Source organism: Balaenoptera ricei, chromosome 19 (assembly GCF_028023285.1).
Source record: "Balaenoptera ricei isolate mBalRic1 chromosome 19, mBalRic1.hap2, whole genome shotgun sequence".
NCBI lineage: Eukaryota > Metazoa > Chordata > Mammalia > Artiodactyla > Balaenopteridae > Balaenoptera > Balaenoptera ricei.
Genome location: NC_082657.1, coordinates 13,853,880 through 13,870,686, shown reverse-complemented (window position 1 = coordinate 13,870,686; position 16,807 = coordinate 13,853,880).

Sequence of the window (16,807 nt, the reverse complement as noted above, 5' to 3'; positions counted from 1 at the left end):
CATCTGAGCCTGCCTTGGCCATTTTTTCTCACTCCTGCCTACTCCCTACAACCCGGGTCGTGCTGGGCCCCCTCTTCCCTGCAGTCCTGTCCTGAATGCGATGACCTCTTCACTCTGATTCACGTCCCCAAGCCTCTACCAGGTTTGTCTACCAGAAAAGTGTGGGAATCTCTTACATGTGGGTGGTCTCTGTAGTAGGCTGAATAAAGACCCCCTGAACATATCCATGCCCTAATCCTTGGGACCTGTGAATATTACCGAATGTGGCACAAAATATTTTACAGACTTCTAACCTCCAGAACTGTAAAAGAATAACTTTTGTTGTGTTAAGCCATTGAGTTTATGGTAATTCGTTACAGCAGCAACAGGAAATGAATCCAGTCTCCTCCCCCATCCCTTTGTACTGTCAGTTGATTTCCTTTTTTATTCCATTACTTTATAGAAATGGGAGTGTATCATAACCTCTAAGGTGCTAAGACGGTGGGCTCTGGGTCAGACTTTATCTCCTGGTGACACCGCTGATTACTGAGTGACCCAAGGCAGGTCACTTTGTTGTCTCACTGTGTTGTCATTTTCCTTGTGGCATGAAGGTCAAACTGGATGACGCAGAAGTCGCCTCCAGCTTCTATCAGGCCTACAGATCTGTTTTGTTTAGCTTTCAGTGTTTCAAAGTTTCTCATTGTATTTATTTTGAATTGGATAATATATTTACATGGTATAAAAATTTTAAAGTATAAGAAAGGTTTCTAGGGCTAATCTCTCTTCTACCACTGCCCTCAGCTACCCCAGTTTTCCCCTCGATTCAGACATGTTCTTGCAGAGATTTTCTATACATGTACAAGGAATAATGCAGACACACACTCTCTTAAAATAAACAATAACATACCATATACTCCCTGTTTGACACTTTGCTTTTACAGTATAATATATATTAAAAAAATTCTTTTCCTTTATGGTGTATTACAGGATATCGAATATAGTTCTCTGTGCTCTACAATAGGACCTTGTTGTTTATCCATTCTATATATAATCATTGGCATCTGCTAATCCCAAACTCCCAATCCATCCCTCCCCCACCTCCCCTCATTTAATATACTTTGATGATCTTTCCATATCATTACATAGAGAGCTTCCTTATTTATTTACTTTTATGTATGGGGGTACCCCATGTTTTACTCTCATCCTTTAATGATGGAAATATAGGGTATTTCCAATATTTTGTTGTTACCAACAGTGCTGTCATATACAGTGTGTGTCGTCATAGTATGTGTATATTTCTGAAAGTGGAACTGCTGGGTCACAAGATATGTGCATGGTTGTAACTTTAAAAAGGAACAATGACAAGTGTTGTTGAGGGTGCGGGTAAATCGGAACCCTCATACACTGCTGCTGGTGAAAACATAAAATGGTGTAGCTGCTTTGGACAACAATCTGACAGTTCCTCAAAAAGTTGAACTTAAGAGTTCCCATAAAACCCGCAATTCCACTCCTAGGTATATACTGTAGAGAAAGAAAAACTTATCTCCACACAAAAACTTGTACACAAGTGTTCATAGCAGGATTATTCATGATAGCCAAAAGATGGAAACAACCCAAGTGTCCATTAATTAATGAATAGATAAGCATAATGTGATATTTCCATGCAATGGAATTATTGAAATGGGATTACTGAGCCAGAAAAAGGAATGAAGTATGGATACATGTGACCACATGGATGAACCTTGAAATCATGTTAAGTTAAAGCAGCCAGACACAGAAGGCCACATGCTGTACTGATTCCATTTACATGGAAATGACCAGAATAGGCAAATTTACAGAGGCAGAAAGTAGACTAGTGGTTGCCAAGGGCTGGAGGAATTGCAGAGAACGGGGAGATGATAATGTTCTGGAATTAGGTAGTGGTGATGATTGCACAAGATTGTAAATATACTAGAAACCACAGACTCAAACACTTTAAAATGATTAATTGTTTTGTTATGTGAATTCTATCTCAATAAAAAAGTGATACTTACGAAAAAGTATGTGCATAAAATTTTCTTAGCTACTGCAGAATTACCCATTACTCACCAGTAATGTATGCAAACAGCCATTTATCCATGCTGCTGGATTTGCCAACAACCATGGGGCTTGTGTGTAAACAGGAATACTAACTAATCTTTGTTCTTTGATAAAATCGTTAAGCAGTTATTCTTCTATATCAGAATTCCCTAACCAATTAAACACTCCTTCCAAATGCAATCACTTAAACCCTTCACAAATCTAATATCAGATCTTTGCAAATGTTGTAAATACCTTAACGAATAGATGAGGCAATTGTGTGATATTATAATGATTATAAAACTAATTACTTGTACTGACACGTCACAAATGTGCTGACACCATGGGTTTGAATTTGCTTCTTTACGATGGCTGTTCCAATGTGTATTCTTCTTTCCTGTTGGGAGTATGATTTTTATTTGCCAATGTAAAGAGTCAGAGTTATTGCCTCAGAGCTGCTGAGGTTTTGGGCGGGGGTGGAACCAGTTTCGGGATGGCCGTTGATTCAGGACCAGTGATGGGATGGGAGAGCACCCACCACAGCGGCCCACTGACGTGGTCTTTCCTCAAGACTGTCCACGGTATTGGCTCTGAACAAGCAGATAGGCTGGCACTCTTTGTTCTGAGCAGGATCTGTTTTTCTTCTTTCTTTCTTTTTTTAATATTTATTTGGCTGCGTCAGGTCTTAGTTGCGACACGCGGGCTCTTCATTGTGGCACGTGGGCTTAGTTGCCCTGCAGCATGTGGGATTCTAGTTCCCCAACCAGGGATTGAACCTGAGTCCCCTGCATTGGAAGGCGGACTCTTAACCACTGGACCGCCAGGGAAGTCCCTGAGCAGGACCTGTTTCTATACAGTCAAATCCAAAGCCTTTCGTCAGTGTGGCTTAATAAAACCCCAGCTTATTTTTTTTAATAAATTTATTTATTTATTTATGTTTGGCTGCGTTGGGTCTTCCTTGCTGTGCACAAGTTTTCTCTAGTTGCGGCGAGCGGGGGCTACTCTTTGTTGCAGTGCACGGGCTTCTCATTGCGGTGGCTTCTCTTGTTGCAGAGCACAGGCTCTAGGCACGCGGGCTTCAGTAGTTGTGGCACACGGGCTCAGTAGTTGTGGCTCGCGGGCTCTAGAGCGCAAGCAGTAGTTGTGGCGCACGGGCTTAGTTGCTCCGCGGCATGTGGGATCTTCCTGGACCAGGGCTCAAACCCGTGTCCTCTGCATTGGCAGGTGGATTCTTAACCACTGTGCCACCAGGGAAGTCCTTAACTGTTTAATTTTCTTTGGACACTCAACAGAAGCTTCTAAAAAGCGAAACCTTCCCAAGTACTTAACTCTTACAATAAATTACAATAGTGTCAAGATCTTTTAAATATTCTAGTACCATTTACTCTGTTTGAAAAACTCCCTTTCACGTTTCAGTGACAAATTACAAGTCTAAAATAAAATATTACTCAATTAGACACTTCAAGTTGGAAGACTTACATTTACAGGACACATTGGTCACATTTTCTCCTATGCCAAATTCTCTTAAACATTTCAAATATATTAAATACCAAATATCCCAGATGATTCTTAAACATAACACAAAAGTATTAATTCTGTGGGTTCACCTGACTTTCTCTGATTGTAAGCCTTCTTGCAACTAACTGGGCATTAAAAGACACTCTTAAGGAAAATTTTACTAGTGAGGTGAGGTTGATTCTTGGCCAGGAATTTGGGACTGGAACAGGAGCTCTGACTTGCTGGTTATGAAAAAACCCACAGGGCCCTTTATAAATAGTTACCAAAACAAAGCGGCTTCACAGGCTACCAAGTTCTTGTCCCCTGGGTTGCATCCCAGGTCGGGGTGTACCATTACCTGCCATGTGTACCATTTCACAGCCAGTGAAATCAGAGGAAGTCTGCGGCACTAGATGGGTTGTTCACATCCGGATTGGCATCAGCTGGTCTGTCGACTGCCCAGCTCTATTCTGCATTCTTTCCTAAGACTCACTGTTGGGCCTGGCCATAACCCCTGGAGATAGTTAAATGATGTCCAGTGTGTTAATGGCATCATGTAGCATCCCTTTGCCTGGCTCTGCTCCTGGCCAGGCTGAAGTCAGGGCTGTGACCCGGAGATGAACAGGGATGTCTTAGAAGGTCCCACAGGGATTGGAGATCAGAGATTTGGAGATTGTCCCTGGGAGGGATCAACTCTCACTATTATGTCAACGGAATGGGAGTGTGGCAAGGGTACAACCAGCCTGGAATTAACCACCCTGGGTGTGGGGGGAGCAGCTGAGCTCAAATTGTTTTTGTTTTTGTTTTTGATTTGGCGGTGCCATGTGGCTTGCTGGATCTTATTTCCCTGACCAGGGATTGAACCCGGGCCACGGCAGTGAAAACGCTGAGTCCTAACCACTGGACCGCCAGGGAATTCCCTAGGTTAAAATTCTTAAAAACCCCAGAGGCCCCATGGCCTGGAGGAGGGGATGCAAGGGGCCGACGTGGAGGAAGATCAGAGATCAGGCTCTTGGGGGGGCGCTGGAGGGGGACAGTGGAAGGGTGGCAGGACGCTGGCCAAGTGAATTCACAGCCCAGCCAAGAGGGGGTGAGGAGGCAAATGAGTCAGCCTGGCCATGAGCACCTACCGCATGCAGCGCCTACTATGTGCGGAGCACCTTTCTGGGTCCTGCTGTCTCCGAACTAGATGAATCATAACTGAGGTGAGAGGTAATCCTGCCCGGGACCACAGCCAGCTGGTGGCAGAGATGGGGCCGATTTTGCATGTATTTTGAAGGGCTCCAGAGCACGTGGGCTTAGTTGCCCCGTGGCGTGTGGGATCTTAGTTCCCCGACCAGGGCTCGAACCCGTGTCCCCTGCATTGGTAGGTGGATTTATTTATTTATTTATTTATTCATTCATTCATTTATTCATTTATTTATTTATTTATTTATTTATTTATTTATGGCTGTGTTGGGTCTTCGTTTCTGTTCGAGGGCTTTTTCCAGTCGTGGCAAGCGGGGTCCACTCTTCATCGCGGTGCGCGAGCCTCTCACTATCGCGGCCTCTCCTGTTGCGGAGCACAGGCTCCAGACGCGCAGGCTCAGTAGCTGTGGCGCACGGGCCCAGCCGCTCCGCGGCATGTGGGATCTTCCCGGACCAGGAATCGAACCCGTGTCCCCTGCATTGGCAGGCAGACTCTCAACCACTGTGCCACCAGGGAAGCCCGGTAGGTGGATTCTTAACCACTGGACCACCAGGGAAGTCCCAGATTGAAATTCTTTATGATTGTTTAAATGTTAAAATAAGGATGCTGCTAAGTGTTCTACGAACCCCAGGACAGCCCCTTACGGCCAAGGATCAGCCAGGCCAAAACGGCAGTAGTGCTGAGGGTGAGAAACCCTGCCCTAGAGACACTTGTGCCCATGACCCCAGAGGCATGTACGAGAACGTTCATTGCAGCAGTGAGTAATAATAGTCCCCAAACTGGAGACAACACGCATGTCTGTCAAGAGTGGAAGAGACGCACATATTGTAGTTTATTCACATAATGAACAAAATTAACAAGCGATAGCTATTTCATCAAAATGGGTGAATCCCACTTCGTTGCTGAATGAAAGAAGCAGGTCACAGAATACATGCTGTATAATTCAAAAGAAAATATATATATATATATATATATATATATATATATATGAAATACATAGATACAAAACACTAAACACACACACACACACACACACACACACACACACACACACACACCAAGAGATTATTACCAAAAATCAAGATGTTGATGATCTCTGAGTAAGCTGGAAGGGGAAAGACGGGGAAGGACCCACAAGGGGCTTCTAAGGCACTGGCAATGTTCTATTCCAGAACTTAGTTGGTGGACACATAAATATTTATTTTATTTTTGTTTAAAAATAAACACACATGGGACTTCCCTGGCGGCGCAGTGGTTAAGAATCCGCCTGCCAATGCAGGGGACACAGGTTCGAGCCCTGGTCCAGGAAGATCCCACATGCCACGGAGCAACTAAGCCTGTGCACCACAACTACTGAGCCTGCGCTCTAGAGCCCTCGAGCCACAACTACTGAAGCCTGTGCGCCTAGAGCCGGTGCTCCGCAACAAGAGAAGCCACCGCAATGAGAAACACGTGCACAGCAACAAAGAGTAGCCCTTACTCGCCGCAACTAGAGAAAGCCCATGCGCAGCAGCGAAGACCCAACACAGCCAAAAACAAATAAATAAATAAATAAATAAATAAAAAATAAACACACATAACATCCACATTTTTGACACGTAGGGTTTCCTAGGAAACAGACTTTGAGGTAGAGATTTGCAGTCCAAACAGCTGGTTTCTGGGAAGAGGTCTCTGGGGCAACATTTATAAGGAAGAGAGGAGGCAGGAAAGGCACAGGGAGAAGTTGACGTGGTTGCAGCAGGGCCTCAGTCCATCCTACAGGGAAACTGGAGTGGATGGCCTTCTGGGTTGTCCCTAATTGAGGCATGGAGTCAGGCTTTTTTTTTTTTTTTTAATGTATTAATTAATTAATTTTGGCTGCGCACGATCTTCGTTGTGGCGTGTTTAGTTGCACATGTGGGATCTACTTCCCCGACCAGGGATCGAACCCGGGACCCCTGCATTGGGAGCGTGGAATCTTACCCACTGGGCCACCAGGGAAGTCCCTGGAGCCAGGCTTTTGTCCCCTCATTGACCAGCCATGGAATATGGGCTGCTCCTAGGAAAGGGACATAAGCTTGAGCGAGATGGTTCTCTTCAGCTGAGGGCATTGCCCAGAAAGACGCTCAGCTCTAAGCCATCAGCTGCCAACACCCCTGACAGCTGGTGGAAAGAATTCCTCCATCCTGAAGAGGGGATTTGGGTGGCATATCATACCAACCAGTCCACTTTCCTACCTATGACAATTTCACATCAAAAAAAAATTTTTTTAATCTACTAATGTGACACACCATATTATCAACTTAAGGGAGATGAAACATTAGATGGAGTTCAACACTCATTTATAACAAAACCTTTGTGACCAACTAGAGATAAAAGGGAGGCATCAGCGTGATATAAGGACCCCACTGGAAACCTTAAAAATATCCAAATTAATTAGAGAAATTCCCTGTGAAGAACAAAAACGAAATTTCAGCCCGTCTGCTGGATTAAAGATCAACATACAAAAATATCATTAAGACTCCTCTAATAATAGCAATGACCAATTAGAAAATATAATTCTTAAAAAAGATTCCATTCTCTTATACAACAGAAAAGTAAGGTGCATAGCCCAAATGCCAAGGAAAGATGTTCAAGTTCATTTTGGAGTAAATTATGAGACTTCATTAAAGGATGACAAAGATGACCTCAACAGGGAGACAGATGCTATGTCATAGAGTAGTTAAGATGAATGAATGAAACCAGACACAAAAGGACAAATATTGTAAGATTCCACTTTTATGAGGTGACTGGAATAGGCAATTTTATAGAGACAGAAAGTAGGATAGAAGTTACCAGGGGCTGGGGGTGGGGAGGAAGAACGGGGAGTTATTGTTTAATGGGTACAAAATATCTATTTGAGATGATAAAAAAGTTCTGGAATGGATATTGGTGGTTGTACAACATTGTGAATGTACCTAATGCCACAGAATTGTATGCTTAAAAATGGTTCATGCTATGTTTATTTTACCACAATAAAATAAAGAGTCTCAGGGAAACAACTCCTGAGGGAACCACGTAAAAACAATTTTTAATGAATTAGATACACATAAATCCATATGGATACATGTAAGAACTGTAATGTTGAGTGAAAAAAACAAGTTGCAAAAGATGAATATGAAAATATGACATTCTCTGTGTTCATTAGAATTTGGGTTTGGCTGTGTAAAATAGACACTCGAAATCATAGTAACTTAAACAAGATATAAGTTTATTTTCAAATGGGACCTAATGAAACTTAAAAGCTCTTGCACAGCAAAGGAAACCATAAACAAGACAAAAAGACAACCCTCAGAATGGGAGAAAATATTTGCAAATGAAGCAACTGACAAAGGATTAATCTCCAAAGTTTACAAGAAGCTCATGCAGCTCAATATCGAAACAACAAACAACCCAATCCAAAACTGGGCAGAAGACCTAAATAGACATTTCTCCAAAGAAGATATACAGATTGCCAACAAACACATGAAAGAATGCTCAACATCATTAATCATTAGAGAAATGCAAATCAAAACTACAATGAGATATCATCTCACACCGGTCAGAATGGCCATCATCAAAAAATCTACAAACAATAAATGCTGGAGATGGTGTGGAGAAAACGGAACCCTCTTGCACTGTTGGTGGGAATGTAAATTGATACAGCCATTATGGAGCACAGTACTGAGGTTCCTTACAAAACTAAAAATAGAACTACCATGCGACCCAGCAATCCCACTACTGGGCATATACCCTGAGAAAACCAGAATTCAAAAAGAGTCATGTACCCCAATGTTCATTGCAGCTCTATTTACAATAGCCAGGACATGGAAGCAACCTAAGTGTCCATCGACAGATGAATGGATAAAGAAGATGTGACATATATATACAATGGAATATTACTCAGCCATAAAAAGAAACGAAATTGAGTTATTTGTAGCGAGGTGGATGGACCTAGAGTCTGTCACACAGAGTGAAGTAAGTCAGAAAGAGAAAAACAAATACAGTATGCTAAAACATGTACATGGAATCTAAGGAAAAAAAAAAAAGGTCATGAAGAACCTAGGGGCAAGACAGGAATAAAGACACAGACCTACTAGAGAATGGACTTGAGGATATGGGGAAGGGGAAGGGGAAGCTGTGACAAAGTGAGAGAGTGGCATGGACATATATACACTACCAAACGTAAAATAGATAGCTAGTGGGAAGCAGCCGCATAGCACAGGAAGATCAGCTCGGTGCTTTGTGACCACCTAGAGGGGTGGGATAGGGAGGGTGGGAGGGAGGGAGACGCAAGAGGGAAGAGATATGGGAACATATGTATATGTACAACTGATTCACTTTGTTATAAAGCAGAAACTAACACACCATTGTAAAGCAATTATACTCCAATAAAGATGTTCAAAAAAAAAAAAGATATAAGTTTATTTCTCTCTAAGGGCAAATTCAGGAGTAGGCTGTGCAGGTTGGGCATGGTGACTCTAGGATCTAAGCTGCTTCTGGCTTCTCATTCTGCCAACATTAATTAGGATGCGGCTGTTGTCCTCATGACCCGCGATGTAACTACAGCCATCACATCTACTTTCCGAGAAGCAGGAATGCTGAAGAAGGTATAGAAAAGGCATGCTGCCCCCCACCCTAAAGTCATATCTTAGAAGTTTCCCATCACTTTCCCTACGTTCCACCAGCTGGCACTTAGTCACATGGCCACACTTGGCTGCAAGGGAAGCTGGGAAATATAGCTTTTATTTTAGGAAGCCTTGTGATCAGAGATATCAAGGGCAGAATGGACATTGGAGGACATCAAGTAGTTAATCTCGCATGGTCCATGACAGAGACTGCTAACTTCATCAGTTTCCTCATATCCATTTTCCCTTTCCTTCTTTTTTTTTTTAAATTTTATTTATTTATTGGCTGTGTTGGGTCTTTGTTGCTGTGCGCGGGCTTTCTCTAGTTGTGGCGAGTGGGGGCTAATCTTCGTTGTGGTGTGCAGGCTTCTCATTGCGGTGGCTTCTCTTGTTGTGGAGCACGGGCTCTAGGCGCGCAGGCTCAGTAGTTGTGGCGCACGGGCTTAGTTGCTCCACGGCATGTGGGATCGTCCTGGACCAGGGCTCGAACCCGTGTCCCCTGCATTGGCAGGCGAATTCTTAACCACTGTGCCACCAGGGAAGCCCTCCATTTTCCCTTTCTTCCTTTTTCTACTAAAAGCCCCCAAGTTTTAGCTGGCCACCCAGCCACAAACTACTTTTCCCAGTCTCCTTTGCAGCTAGATGTGGCCACGTGACTAAGTTCAGGCCAATGGGATATGAGATATGAGTAGAGCTATCGTATGTGACTTCTAGCTCATCTCCTTGAAAACAAACCCAATTTCCCACACTTCCCCTTCTCCCCTTACCCACTGGTTGGGACAGAGCAATTTTAGCAGCTTTCTTGGATCTGGAGATGGAAGACACATGTTGAAGATTGTAGAAATGATAAGTCAAGGATAAGAGCCATCTACCTGCCCCAGACCGCCCACCAACCTATAAATTATTAAATAAGATATGAGCTTCCATGTTGTTGTAGATACTGTGTGTTCAAGTCTGTTACAACAGCCTAGGCTGCATCTTAATTAATATAGAAATTGATACCAAAAGTGGAATGCTGATGTAGAAAATAAAACTCTAAGACATGTGGCATTGTCTTAGTGATCATGCAGCAGGTGGCAAAGACTGGCTATTGTAGGATGAGAACCGGTGACCTTTATTGTGCCAGGAGAAAACATTTTGTAGAACTCTCTTCTTTGACAATGAGGTTAGCAGCCCATTGTTCACCTGAGCTTGTAGCCCTAGGGAACTGGTTGGAAAACTCAGAGTATTGTTGGTGTGTATACTGCCCATTTTTGCTTTTTGCAATATCCTTATAAGAGAGATGAGCTCAGGCAGGAACTGGCCAGTTTGTAAGTAGAGATGGAAGGAACTGGACTCTACTAAGGGATTCTTCTCTGCCTGGGGCCTGTAGTCTGAGATAACAAGGCTCCAGACACTCACCACCTAGTAAAGTTGGACAAGCTAACACTCTGTGCTCCTGTCATTCAGACCCCTTCTCAAAAGCTTGCATACAATGTCTCCATGAGACAGTAGAAGGCAACCCAGATGCAAACATCATATGGAAGATGTTGGCATCACACCCAAGCTATTGATTCAGCTGGCCTGGAGGTTGCGACCCTTTAGTCAAGGGAGAGAGGGTTGGCCTGCTCAAAGAGTCAGAGAGATAAAAAAGAAAGTTCCTCATATTTTAGAACAGCAGCTAGAAGAGATTTGGGGCTGTGGCTACATTCACATAGAACTGAATGGGGAACTGTGAAGAAAAGAGTCAACACAGCTGGCCTGGGGTTTCTATCTTTAGAAGGACCTGCTTACAAGATTGGCTCTTGGGACTTCCCTTGAGGTGCAGTGGTTAAGAATCTGCCTGCCAATTCAGGTGACACAGGTTCGCGCCCTGGTCCGGGAAGATCCCACGTGCCACAGAGCGACAAAACCCATGTGCCACAACTACTGAGCCCACGTGCCACAACTACTGAAGCCCATGCGCCTAGAACCCGTGCTCCGCAACAAGAGAAGCCACCACAATGAGAAGCCTGCACACCACAACAAAGAGTAGTCCCGCTAGCTGCAACTAGAGAAAGCCCGTGGGCAGCAACGAAGACTTAACGCAGCCAAAAATAAATAAATTTTAAAAAAACACACACAAAAAAACTTGTCTTAAGTATCAGTACCATGCAAATATTAAAAAAAAAAGAATGAGGTATACCTGTATTGCCTCCTGGGATACAGGGGTCAGATAGAGGAGGTGTGGCTCTGGATTGGCTCATTAGCATATCAAAGGGAGACTCAGGCTGGGCTCTTCGCTACTGAGAAGAATCGGCCAGCCCTGGGAGGAGTGGTCTCTCCCCAGCCAGAAACGTCTTTTAAAAGCTGTCAAAATGTCATAATGAAACCGAGTGCGGCCCTTTTGTCCCCGTTTCTTGTAAGCAAGACTCCAGCCTTCATGACCTTCCCTGAGTTCCAGAGGGACAGTTGCTAATCAGGGGAGGAGCAGCCAAGAAATCACCTGAGGCGAGATTGAAGGGACCGGAGAAGCTCATCAAGATTACAAGACCAGGACTTCCCTGGTGGTCCAGTGGTTGAGATTCTGCACTCCCAGTGCGGGGGCCTGGGTTCCATCCCTGACAACTAAAGAAAAGATCCCGCATGCATGCCGCAACTAACACCCAGTGCAGCCAAATAAATAAATGTTTTTTTGAAAAAAAGAAAGATTAGAAGACCGAACACCTGAGAGACGAGACTGAAGGAGTGCAGGTCCTACACACACCCTCATCTTTTCAGAGACCCCACCTTTGAATCATTGTTATAAAACCCCTCCTCAGGGCTTCCCTGGTGGCGCAGTGGTTGAGAATCTGCCTGCCAATGCAGGGGACACGGGTTCGAGCCCTGGTCTGGGAAGATCCCACATGCCGCGGAGCAGCTAGGCCCGTGAGCCACAATTACTGAGCCTGCGCGTCTGGAGCCTGTGCTCCGCAACAAGAGAGGCCACGATAGTGAGAGGCCCGCGCACCGCGGTGAAGAGTGGTCCCCACTTGCCGCAACTAGAGAAAGCCCTCGCACAGAAACGAAGACTCAACACAGCCATAAATAAATAAATAAAAGAACGTGAATTTCTTTAAAAAACAAAACAAAACAAACAAAAAAAAACAACAAAAAAAAACCCTCCTCAAATCCTCCCAGGTTGGGACACAGTTTTTCGAGGCAGAAGCCCGCTGTGGCCCCCTTTGCCTGGCAAAGCAATAAAGCTATTCTTTTCTACTTCACCCAAAACTCTGTCTCGAGATTCGATTCGTCACTGGTATACAGAGAGGCTGAGCTTTTGGTAACAGTAATACAGAGAAAACAAACTATTGTGTATGTGTATAAAATACATACGTATTATATATATATATATATATATAATACATATGTACGTATATATATGTATACATTGATCATTGATTTTTTTAAATCATACATGCAGATGAAATACCCAGAAAATACAAATATCCCTTTTCCTTTGAGATATAATTGAGAGGTAATATTGTATTGTAGATTTCCCTTTTTCTTTTCCTCCTTGGAAGTTTACTCATCCCTAGAAGGAAATTCAGCATTCGGGGTTAACATCATGGCCACCTGAATAGGTAGGGTTGCTGCAGCCTCCAGGCCTAAGAGCTGGAATGTTTTCTTTCTTCTTTTTCCTCTGGCTTATCTAAAGCTTCGATCCAGTCTTGGGAATGGCTTTTAACCTATTTTCCTTCTACTTGGAGAGGAGAGAACAATGCAAACTTTTAAACTTTTTGGTTCACCTAAAACCCATCTTTGGGAAGTCTGGCCCTTTTCTCTTCCCACCTAGAATAGGGAGCAACTACAAACTAATATTTATTGTCTTTGACGCACCCCAAACTCCCACCTGGAGGAAAGTGGGAAAAATCAAAGGCATCATCAGGCTGCATTATCTTCTTCACTTCTGGGCCAAAGTTAGCCAGGGGGTCCTGTGGGCCAACTCCTCAGGGGTTGGACCTATTGTTTTAATTGCATAGGTAACTTCTACCTCTCACAACATGTTTTTGAACCCAAGTTCATGAGCTTGACACACAGTGAGGCCAAACAAACGGAAACATCAAAGTTTGGAGCACAGAGAGATTTACTGCAAGGGCCAAACAAGGAGAACAGGCAGCCCATGCTCAAAAGACTTGAATTCCTTGAGGTTTTCAGGGAAGAGTTTTTTAAAGGTAACATTTGGGCTGAGAGCTGCAGGGTGTATGACTTTCTTCTGATTGGCTGGTGGTGAGGTAACAGGGTGGTGTCCAAGGAATCTCAATCATCAGTCTTCTGGTTCTGACAAGTCTGGGGTCTCAGCATGTAGTTGCCATCCTCTGCCTGCATGGGGGCTTTAGTTCCTGCAGAAGAACTCAAAAATATGCATGATATTGTTATGTATATCCCTTGAGGAGGAAGTAGGACTCTGTTTTTTTCCCTGCATTATTGTTCCTTGACTCCTTTTCCTTTCATTCTGCATTCCCTCACTTCCCTAGTTAGTAACTGTTTGAATCTGCCCTTTGGAACTGTTGACAAAAATAGTCAATAAACAATCTATAATAGGAATAGAAAAGAGTTTATTTGAGCCAAACTGAGGACTATAGCTTGGGAGATGCCCTCTCAGATAACTCTGGGGAACTGCTCCAGAGAAGCATGGTTTTCAACACGGTTTAATAACTTGTCAGAACAAAGAACACCAAACAAGTCAGGGATACATTCCTTCAAGGTTTAAAAAAAAAAAAAAAAAAAAAGAAAAGAGAAAAGAGAAGAAAAAGATCAACATGTACACAGTGAGTCAGTATGGCCTTGGCAAGGGAGTCTTATCATGGAAGCAGTACCAGCATTAGCGTCCTAGGAAGGGAGGCATTTAATCTTTATTCTTAATATGGACATTTTTACTTCTGATCAATGCACCTTTTTCTTTAATAATTAAAGCAGATGTACAATGTATTTTTGATAGGTCGTAAACAGGCTGTTTTAGTTAGCATAAAATTTGAGTTACATCATGTATAAGCCACAATGTCTTCCCCAGACCTCAATATGTGAAAATTTCTTTCATCAGAAATCAGGGAAGGTCTAGGAGGCTGAAGCCTTTTCCCTACAAACAAGAAAAGGGGGCCTTGGAAAGACTTTTTACTCGGGAGGGCCCTGCGGGGTCCTCCTCAGTTTCAATCCCCCCTTTTCTTTGATACTCCTTATTCTTGAGGGGAACAGGGGTGGAACAAGAAAAGGGCTAAAGTTTTGGGTAGAGAGATTAATCATGGACTTGGTAAGGGTTACAGTTTTAGGGGGACTCGGTTTCAAACAGAGAGCAGCTCAGCTGTTTCAAACCATGAGCAACTCCATGGCCACCAGGCCCTGGGGTTTCACCATTCCCCACCCCCTCCCTTTCCCCCAAACAGGGTAACCATAATTTAGGTAGCTAGGATCCTTCTAGCAGTGCCACCCCTGCCACAACTGTGCACATGTTTGTGTGGCCCCAAGATTACCCCCATGGTTGGATATTTGCCAGAAGGACTTGGGGGACTCAGCATATAGTTGGACTCACTCCAGGGGTGCAGTAAGGATGCACGGTGGATCCTAAGGGAAAAACACACAAGCAGAGACTGGAAGAATCCATGTGCCTCTTCCTTCTGTCCTCTCCCTTCCCCGGGGGGGTCACGCAGAATGTTCTCTTCTCCCAGCAATAAAAATGCAGTCACATGTGTGTGATGTCCAGGGAATCTCATGAGGGACCCAGCACCCTAGGGTTTCACTGGGCCCTGGACACAGAGGACCCTCTCTGCCTGGCATGTACCAAAATTCCAGGCTCCCCATATGAAAGCAGGTGTTGAGCAGAAACCACAGTGTTTGCACAGTCTAAGAACAATGAGCCTTCTTATCATTTAGGAAATGGTGGGACAACTTCCAAAATTCAAGTTCCCAGATTCCAGCCCACCTTGCAAACAGGCCTTTCAAAGAAGAGAGACAAGCTATGTTAAGCCTTTCTGCTATTTAATCAATGTGACTTTCATTATTCCAATGGTTTTATTGTAGTTATGTAGAAGAATGTCCATATTTGTAGAAAATACACATGAAAGGATTTTGCAGTGATGTTGATGGTGCATCAAGTTGGAAATGTACTAAATGTTTCAGGGGCGAAAAGCTCTATGTGCTATAACTACAATGTATCTTTAAGTTTGAGATTCTGTCAAAATAAAAATATATTAAAAAATACATTAAAAAGAATATATATATATAAAAAAAAAAAAAGAATATATAGAAGAGGGGACAACTGATGGGGATGTGGATTGAGGACTGGCCATAAGTTGAAAACTGTTTCTGGGTAATAGATACATGGAGGTTACAATACTTTTCTCTCTACATTTACTTATATATAGAATTCTCCAAAACAAAATTTAAAAACCCTGTCAGCAAAGATGTCTTCTAAATGTGGTTATTTCTGGAAAGGAAGGGAAATTGCATTGGAGGACGCTTTGTATTTGTCTATAACATTGTGTTTTTACACACACACGCAGAAGATGAGAAATTCAGATAAGCAAAATAGTAGGTACAAAAATCACCTCTATCCACTGTTCACCATTGCAGTAACCCTGTAACGCTTTAGTTCATATTCTTATTATGAATAGATATATCCAGAAGGTAATCCAGAATACAAATACAAGGAAATATATGTATCTAAATAAATATATGTATAAGTTTAACTCTGCATATATGTACACACACCTACAAATATGCATATATGTACAGTACAACACGTAGGAGTATATATGTGAAAATTAAATTATAAGGCTGTTTCTTCAGGCAAATGTCTCCATCTTTCCCTCCCTGTAAATGCCTGTTTCATATTCCTCCTATCCAAATCTCTCCAGTTGACCTAAAATTATCCAAATCACTCCAGAGTTGAAGTGTCCAAACCAGTATCTACTCCAGGACCACACACTACATGTGGTCATGACTCTTAGGTCTGTTTCAACCTGTCGCACTCCCCTTTTGATGATACTGGAAAAACACTAACCCCTCTAGCTGTGTCTCCCTGCCAGGTGGGTGGGGCAGGGTAGTTACATCAAAGGCAGCAGCAGGCTTCACCTGCATTACATCAGGAGACTGGAACTCCTTAGGGATCCTGCAGCAGTGAGGCTAGCCATGACCCCTGGACTGGGGTGAGGACAGCCGGATCCCGCCATTGCATGGTCCTCTCTCACCCTCATCATGACTAGAATGTCACCAATGTGGTGTCACTGTGACACTGTACCCACATCCACCACCTGCCTAATGCTTTTAACCCTAATTGATCATCTTTGACTCCATGATTTCCTTAGGGCTTGGGAAACAGGGTGCTAACACTTCCATGTTCTCAACTGGAGAACACCTTCTACTGGTGTTTTCTTCTGTACAGTTTTCCCTCCTCAACTGGGACAACTCTTTACCAAGTAGTCACCAAGGCTGTAACATTGTATTTCTATTAAAAAGAGCTGAG